Below are 8,440 nucleotides of genomic sequence, written 5' to 3' on the forward strand. Positions count from 1 at the left end.
CATTCATAAATGTTGAGTTATTCTTCCTTATACTTGTCAGCATTAAATTTAATTTCTTATTATTTGACTTACTGATACTTTGCTACTAAAACAATCAGTCGGAACAGCTCAGTGGATTGAGCAGCATCAGTGGGGCAGAATATTTTGTTGTTCTCATTCTGAAATTTACTTCAAAAATTGTTCTGTGTATCCTAACTTGCTACCATGGAGGTTGTATGGCTCTGGAAGCGTGGTGACACTTGCAGGCTGCCCCAGCACAACCCTTGCTGACTTGATTTGAAGAAAATGACGCATTTCACTGTATGTTTCAATGTATGTATGCCAAATAAAGCTAATGTTCATCTTTACATATAAATTAGAAAATGTTTTAATCCTAGCATGGATCCTTGGGAGGCATCACTCAATGCTTCCAATATTTTGACATTACTCCCTTAATTTTTTTCAATTCTTTAACTTTGTGGGATTGTGCTTCACTGACAAGGACAGTATTTATTGTTGTTGAAAAGGTGATGGTGAGCTGCCTTTTGGAACTGCTGGAGTCGTCCAGCTGAGAGTAGGGTAATGGTGATTCCAAGAACATGAAGATTTTGAAGTACATTTATTATTAAGAATGTATAAATTATACTACCTTGAGATTTGTTTGCTTACAGACAGCCACAAAGCAAGAAACTTGAAAGAACCCAATTAAAAAAAAATAAAGACCAATACCCGATGCACAGAGAAAGTGAGAGAAAGAACACAAATAATTCAACAATAGAAGCGAGCATCAACATTCCAAACCAAAATGAGTCCTTAGTTCCGAACTCCGGAGAGAGTCGGAGTAGGCCCTAGCCTCAGTATCAGTCCATTGTATTAGCGTGCACGGAGCACAGAGCTGAATGAAGAAATGATGATCATACATTCAAGTTAGGATGATGTACGATGTTGAAGGAAACCAACAAAGGGTCACCAATCTGGGAGGTATTGTGCATTGTGCATTATACACTTCGAGATGGTATATTCTTAAGCCAATGTATGCTGGTGGTGGAGGGAATGGATTTTTAGAACAATTGATGGGGTTCCAATCAATTTGATGCTTCATCCTGAATGGTGTCAAGTTTTTTGAGAGATGTTTGAGCTGCACTTATCCTGGGAGGGTTCTGCATTGTGTTCTTGTGGTTTAGAGATGGTGGAAAAGTGTTTGGGCTGTCAGAAGGTGAATCCCTTTTAGAATGAAGTGTGTCATAGGTGGCCCAGGTGGTGATTTTTGACGAAAGTAGGTATGTCAGGGTGGATATCCCTTATATAGAGCCTTGTTGACATTTCCTCTCAGACAATCTGAAATAAAATTCTAAATTTATTCCATGGAAACAATTTGTTTATTTCCTGTGGAATTGATAAAATGAATGGATCCTATTCCTTCGGTGTGGATATATTTACTGGTTTCCATCTGATTAGTATTGCTTTTGTGTTCTGCAGCTTCTTCATTTTGATTTTTTAGAACTTTTTAATCTACTTTCTTACAAGAAGCACAATATAATGCTGGTAATTTATTTTTGATTTAAAATTCCTTTATATTTCTTTGAGTGTTGCTATGGTTACTGTTTCTGGAAAATACATGATGTACTTTTTCCCTTGTGATCTATCTTGAAGAAGTAATCACATAATGTGCTCATCCTCAGTTTCAAACTCATTTCCGATCATTTTTCCTGCTGTTGCTATTGTAACACTAATGTTTTTGCTACATTTTGTATCTGGAACTGTGTGTACCCTTTGTTTTCTGATTGCTCTTTCTCTGCTCCACTAATTGCCTCTCCCTCTTTGCGGCTGACCTTTTTTGAAAATGTTGTGACATGTTTGCTAATGCATTTATTTAAGCTTGGTGAACTCATGTATATAGAGCACCAGCAGAGTATGTTTCAAGCCCACCATCTCTCTGTCCTTGTTTAAATGTAGAAATGCATGGAGGTTGCCAGAGTCCCTGACGACTATGTGTGCAGGAAGTGTGTTCAGCTGCAGCTCCTGACAGTTCTCAAGATGGCAATGGAGCTGTGCATGGATTCACTTTGGAGCATCTGTGATGCTGAGCTTGTTGAGGAGAACACATTTAGTGAGTTGGTCACGCCACAGTTGTTATAGGCAGGGAAGGCAATGGGTATAAGCTCTCTCTAACTGTTAAATGCTCCCAATGGCATACATCTCAAATAGCCTCTGACAACCAAGCCTATACGTGTAGCTTCATGTGTGGCTTAGCTACTAAGCCCAGCAGAACCGTTTCTACTGACAATTGAAGAGGCAAAGGCGGGTTGTTGGATTTTGTGAATAAAACATGCGAGAGCCATTTTATGTGCTCAACAAAGGCCACAGCCCTTTACTTCAATTATGAGTCGGGTCGCCAGCTTTCTCACTCCTAAATGAGGGACAAAAGTAGCAGTCAAATACAGGACACTTGTGTTTACCCCGAGAAAGACTACCATGACCACGAAGCCTTGCGCGGGCACCTGTGCGCGCATGCGTGCATGTGCCGATTTTTTCTACAAATTGGTTTTGGCTTAATCTTCCCGATTCTGATACACTGTACATACATTATTTCTACTTTATATAGGCTGTGTAGTTATCATATCATTCCTGCTTTTACTATATGTTAGTGTTATTTCAGGTTTTATGTGTTATTGGTATGATTTGGTAGGTTATTTTTTGGGTCTGGGAATGCTAAAAAATTTTTCCCATATAAATTAATGGTAATTGCTTCTGTGCTTTACACCATTTCGGCTTACAAACGGTTTCATAGGAATGCTCTACCTTAGCGGGGGAAATACGGGACAAGGGCAGTCCTGTATGGGACAAACCAGTTTAGCCCAATATATGGGATGTCCCAGCTAATACGGGACAGCTGGGAACCCTAATTACAAGCAACACAAAAACAGTCATCTTACACTGACGTCATTACGTCAGACACCATCTCTGAAAGTGAACACAACAACTCAATGATAGTGTTTGTAAATTATGTAGAACAGTTTCTATTATGAACAACATGAGTCATCTGTCACCCATTGCATTACCCTCCAGGGTTACTGGCACCCTCAGCCAGATGGGGCTCATTGGCCACGGCTCATCTAGCAGAAGGAAAACTCGGATCTCAAATTTCTGCTACCATGCAGCTATACTCATGGGGAAGGCTTCAGGAGTAAACCCCAGTGTAGGACGCATACAAAGAGCATGCTGGGCAGACAAAGATAAATGGACTGTACAGGGAAGAATAAAAGATTTAAAAAAAAACAAGTTGCAGCTTCAAAAAGATCACTGATCTGCATGCTCGTGATGAAAAATTTTGAGAGTGACACAGGGCAATGTAGCCTTGAGATTTATAATGTGAAAACTAACATGAGACAACCAATATGGCTTACATCGGAAGTAATTGGCAATTAATTAAAATGGAATTGGACACTAGCTTGACTGTTTCAGTCATTGCACAAAATGAATTTGTATGACATTCAAAGATACTTGAACTGAAACACAAGAAAACTGAAGCCTCCAGATATCCAACTAAGGACTTATACTGGAGAAAAGGTAGCTCCTGTGGGAATGACGTTCACAACAGTAAAAAAGCAACAGCCAACAAGCCTTATTGGGTTTGTATGTGGTAAAAAACAGGAGGGTCAGTATCTTGGGGACGTGAGAAGCTGAGACAACTACAACTTATTTGGAATTTCATCCATGATTTACATGCCCATCCCCAACAATAGAGTCAACTAAAAGCAAATTAAGAAAGGTACTGGATGATGCCACAGCAGTGTCCAAGGTTAAAATAGTATTAAATGAAAATGCTACACCCAAGTGCAAAGCCTGCCCGGTTCCTAATACCATCCATGATAAAATAGTCAGTGAGCTAGATTACATGGAGGCTGTTTCTTGGAAGACATAATTACACAATCAAATTCAGGAGGACAACTAATTTGGAAATGCTGATGGATTGTCCTGTTTACCCTTGGAAAAGGAAATAGCTGAAAAATTTACAGAAGTGGACACTCCTCTTGACGTATTCTCCCTAATGCAAATTGAAAGTCTTCCTTCCTGTCATGGCAGAAACGATCCAAAGGAAAACCAGAAAGGACCACACACTGTTTCAGGTCTGCATGGCAATCCAAAATGGCTGGAACATGCAGCATAAAATCCAGTTCCCTATGTTTTACCAATGCTGGGATAAACTTGCCCTTGATGAAGGTTGCCTGATGTGGGGATTGAGAGTTGTTTTACCATCCAAGCTAAGAGCTAATAGGAGCCGCACACCGGTCATTTAGGTATGGTCAAGATGAAAGCTTTGTCTGGTGGTCTGGGGTAGATCAGCAGATTGAGCAACTAGCCATGCACTATTTGGGATGGCAGTATGTCCAAAAGCTGCCAAAAGCAGTGCCTCTCCATCCCTGGGAATGGTCTGTTTTCCCTGACAGAGGATTCATGTGGATTTTGCTGGACTATTCATGGGCACCAGTTTCTTGGTGGTAGTAGATGCAGCTACCAAGTGGCCAGAAGTGATCCCAATAGCCTTCACTACAGCCTCACACACTTTTGATGTGTTGAGAAATCTCTTCTCAAGGACTGGAGTTCCAGAACACTTCGTCAGTGACAATGGACCACAGTTTTTCGTGGAACATTTTCAGTCATTCCTGAAAATAAGTGGAACAAGACATACTAATTTGCACCGTACCATCCAGCTAATGAATTTGTAGAAAGTGTCGCCCAGAGTCTAAAGAACACATTGTGAGCAATGTCAGCAGAACATACTACACTGAATCAGAAGTTTGACAATTTCCTCTTTGCATATTTCAGTTGTGCACACTCCACAACCAACAACTCACCAGCTCTGCTGGTCCTCGGTCATCCCTCGCGCTCATGCTTGGACCTCCTCAAATCCAATCTCAGAAGTTTTATGCAGAACTAGCAGCTAAGACAAATCGAGGGTTCCTCAAACAAGGAGGTTTGATGTTCACTCCTGGATAAGCAATCCTAGCAAGAGACTATAGAGGTGATCAAAATTGGGTACTTGGAACGATTAAGGACAGAATTGGACCATTCTCCTACACGGTGGAGATTACATCTAATGTCGCCTAGAGATGACATATCAATCAGTTGAGGAGGTCAGGGTGAACTGCTGGAGGAAAAACACAAAATACTCTGCAGATGCTGGGGTCAAAGCAACACGCACAACACACTGGAGGAACTCAGCAGGTCGGGCAGTAGAGGAAGCCATAAATTCAGGTCCCCAAACAGTCCTTCCAGGTGAGGCAACACCTCACTTGTGAGTCTGTTGGGGTCATCTATTGCATCCGGTGCTCCCAGTGCGGCCTCCTCTATATTGGTGAGACCCAACGCAGATTGTGGGGGGGGCCACTTCATCAAGCACCTCCGCTCCGTCCGCCACAACAGACAGGATCTTCCGGTTGCCACCCACTTCAATTCTGCTTCACACTCCCATTTGGACACATCCATACATGGCCTCCTCTACGGCCATGATGAGGCCAAACTCAGGTTGGAGGAGCAACACCTCATATACCGTCTGGGTAGTCTCCAGCCGCTTGGTATGAACATTGAATTCTCCAACTTCTGGTAATTCCCTCCCCCTCCCTTCTCCTATCCCAGTTTCACTCTGCCCCCTCCCCCAGCTGCCTATCATCTCCCTCATGGTTCCGCCTCCTTCTACTACCCATTGTGTTTTCCCCTATTCCTTCTTCACCTTTCCTGCCTATCACCTCCCTGTTTCCCCTCCCCCACCCCTAATCTTTCCCCTTACTGGTTTTTCACCTGGAACCGACCAGTCTTCTCCTTCCCACCCTCCCCCCACCTTCTTTATAGGGCCTCTGCCCCTCCCTCTTCAGTCCTGATGAAGGGTCTCGGCCCGAAACGTTGACTGTTTGTTTCCACGGATGCTGCCGACCTGCTGAGTTCCTCCAGCGTGTTGTGCATGTTACTAGAGGAAAGAGGTGTCCAGATCTGTCTGAACCACTTCTTCAGTCCCAGAGTAAACTCCTACAACCACCACAGAGAAGGCCCCAGAGCCTGAAATTGTTTCACAGTCACAAGTCTTACCTACCAACCAGTGAGAACTCCTTGTCAGAAGAGACATTATCGCACAAGGATAAGAAATCCTCCACAGCGATTAAATCTTTAGACCCAAATGCAACAATTCAAAATTTACTATGTAGTGTATTCAGTAATATTTGCATAATATTGCAAATATATTGTTTGACTAAGCATTCTTTGTTGGTTTACATAATTCATCATGGGTTATATTCAAGAAGAATATGAATGGCATATGTTATTACACCACCCTGTCATATGAGGGCACTTCACTAAAAAAAATAAAAATACTAAGTAGGTCAGTATCCCTGGCTCCTGTGTTTTTCATAAGATTAGTTTCTGGAGTTACAAAACATAAGAGAAGTCCCTAAGACAGTCCAATGTTTAGTTCAACGCAGACTGGCAACTCCTGCAACTCCGTTGGTGCCAAACTGTATGAGTCTCTGCCGTTCCTTTGATTGATCAGCTGTATGGAAAGAGGGAGCCTACTGCACAGACAACAACTTGCTCTTCATTCTGTACTGCCCTGGCTTACATACCATGCAGAGAGCTAGGTCGACCCCAACCAGCAGAAAGCCAGTCAGTTACACCGCAGTTTAGGGCCTAAGGAAAGATAGTGAATGGGTAATGAACAGGCAGATCATAGTAGGAAAGTAACACAGGAGTTCCTTGCAGTCATCTGCCTCCAAAACACTTGGGATCTGTTGGGGGTTATGGCTCATTAGGAGAAGGCAACAGTAGCCAACAGGAATGGTATTCCTTGTCCTCACCTACCACTAGTGGCATCCAACTTCCACTATTTTCAATGAGATCCTACAACCGTACACATCTTTATCTCTGCCCCCCTTTCTGCTTTCCGCAGGGATCACTTCTTCCATGATTCCTTTGTCCATTCATTCCTCCCCAGTAATCTCCCTCCTGGCAGTTATCTCTGCAAGTGGAAGAAGTTCATACACCTCTTCACTAAGCTCCATTCAGGGCCCCAAACTGTGCTGCCAGTTGAGGCAAAACTTCAACTGTGAGTCTGTTAGGATCATCAACTGTATCTGGTGATCCTGATGCAGTCTCCTCTACACTGGTAAGACCTGACGTACTGGAGATTGCGTGACCACTTTGTTGAGCATCTATCCTCCATTTGCAAAAAACAAGATTTCCTGGTGGTTAACCATTTATTTCCAGCCTCCATTCCCATTCTGACATGTCAGTCCACGGCCTTGTCTTCTGCCACAATGAGGCCACTCTCAGGTTGGATGAGCAACACCTCATATTCCACCTGGGTGGGCTCCAACCTGATGGCATGAACATTGATTTCTCCAACCTGGTAACTTTTCCCCTCACCCTTCCATCTTCAATTCCCCTCTCTAGTTTTGTACCTCTTCTCCTCACCTGCCTATCACCTCTCCCTGATGCCCTTCCTCCTTCTCTTTTTCTCATGGTCCACTCTCCTCTCCTATCAGATTCTTTCTTCTCCAGCCCTTTACCTTTCCCACCTATCACCTCCCAGCTTCTTACTTTATTATTCCCCCCTTCACTTGGCTTCACCAAGTGTACACCAAGTGTAGTTGTACTCCTCCCCCTCCCCCACCTTCTTATTCTGACTTCTTCCCCCTTCCTTTCCAGTCCTGAAGAAGGGTCTCAGACCAAAACATTGACTGTTCATTCATTTCCATAGATGCTGTCTGACCTGTTGAGTTGCTCTGGATTTCCAGCATCTGAAGAATTTCTTGTGCTTATGATTGGTGGGAGTTGTCTACAGGCCAACAAATAATGATATTACAGTAGCACAGGTAGCAAACCAAAAAAAAAATCTGATGCATGTGAGAATAGAATGGCAGTAGTCATGGGGTCTTTCACTTGCATATAAATTGGATGAATCAAGTTGGTCAAGGCAGTCTTGACAAGGATTCCATAGAATGCATCCATGATAGCTTTCTTGAACTGAATGTTCATGAACTTACAAGGGAAAATGCTCTCTTAGATTTGGTTCTGTGCAATGAGACAAGTAAACTTTACAATCTTGTAGTTGGGGATACTCTTGGAAAGAGTACTCAAGTGTGGTTGAATTTCTAATATATACCGTATAGATGATTCAATTTAAAACCAATGTATTATGCCTAAACTAGGGCAACTACAATAGGATGAGGGAAGAATTGGCTCATGTAGATTGGGAATAGAGGCTATATAATGAGACAGTTAAGGAACAGTGGAATACTTTCAAAGAGATTTTTCACAGTGCTCAACAAAATAATATTCAGTTAAAAACAAGGACAGGAATGGTGAAGATATCCAGCCTTGGAATAAGGGAAAACATTAAATTAAAAACTCATACATACAAAGACCCCAAGAGTAGCAGAAAACTGGAAGATTGGGAAAACAAAAAAGC

Source organism: Mobula hypostoma, chromosome 15 (assembly GCF_963921235.1).
Source record: "Mobula hypostoma chromosome 15, sMobHyp1.1, whole genome shotgun sequence".
Classification (NCBI taxonomy): Eukaryota; Metazoa; Chordata; class Chondrichthyes; order Myliobatiformes; family Myliobatidae; genus Mobula; species Mobula hypostoma.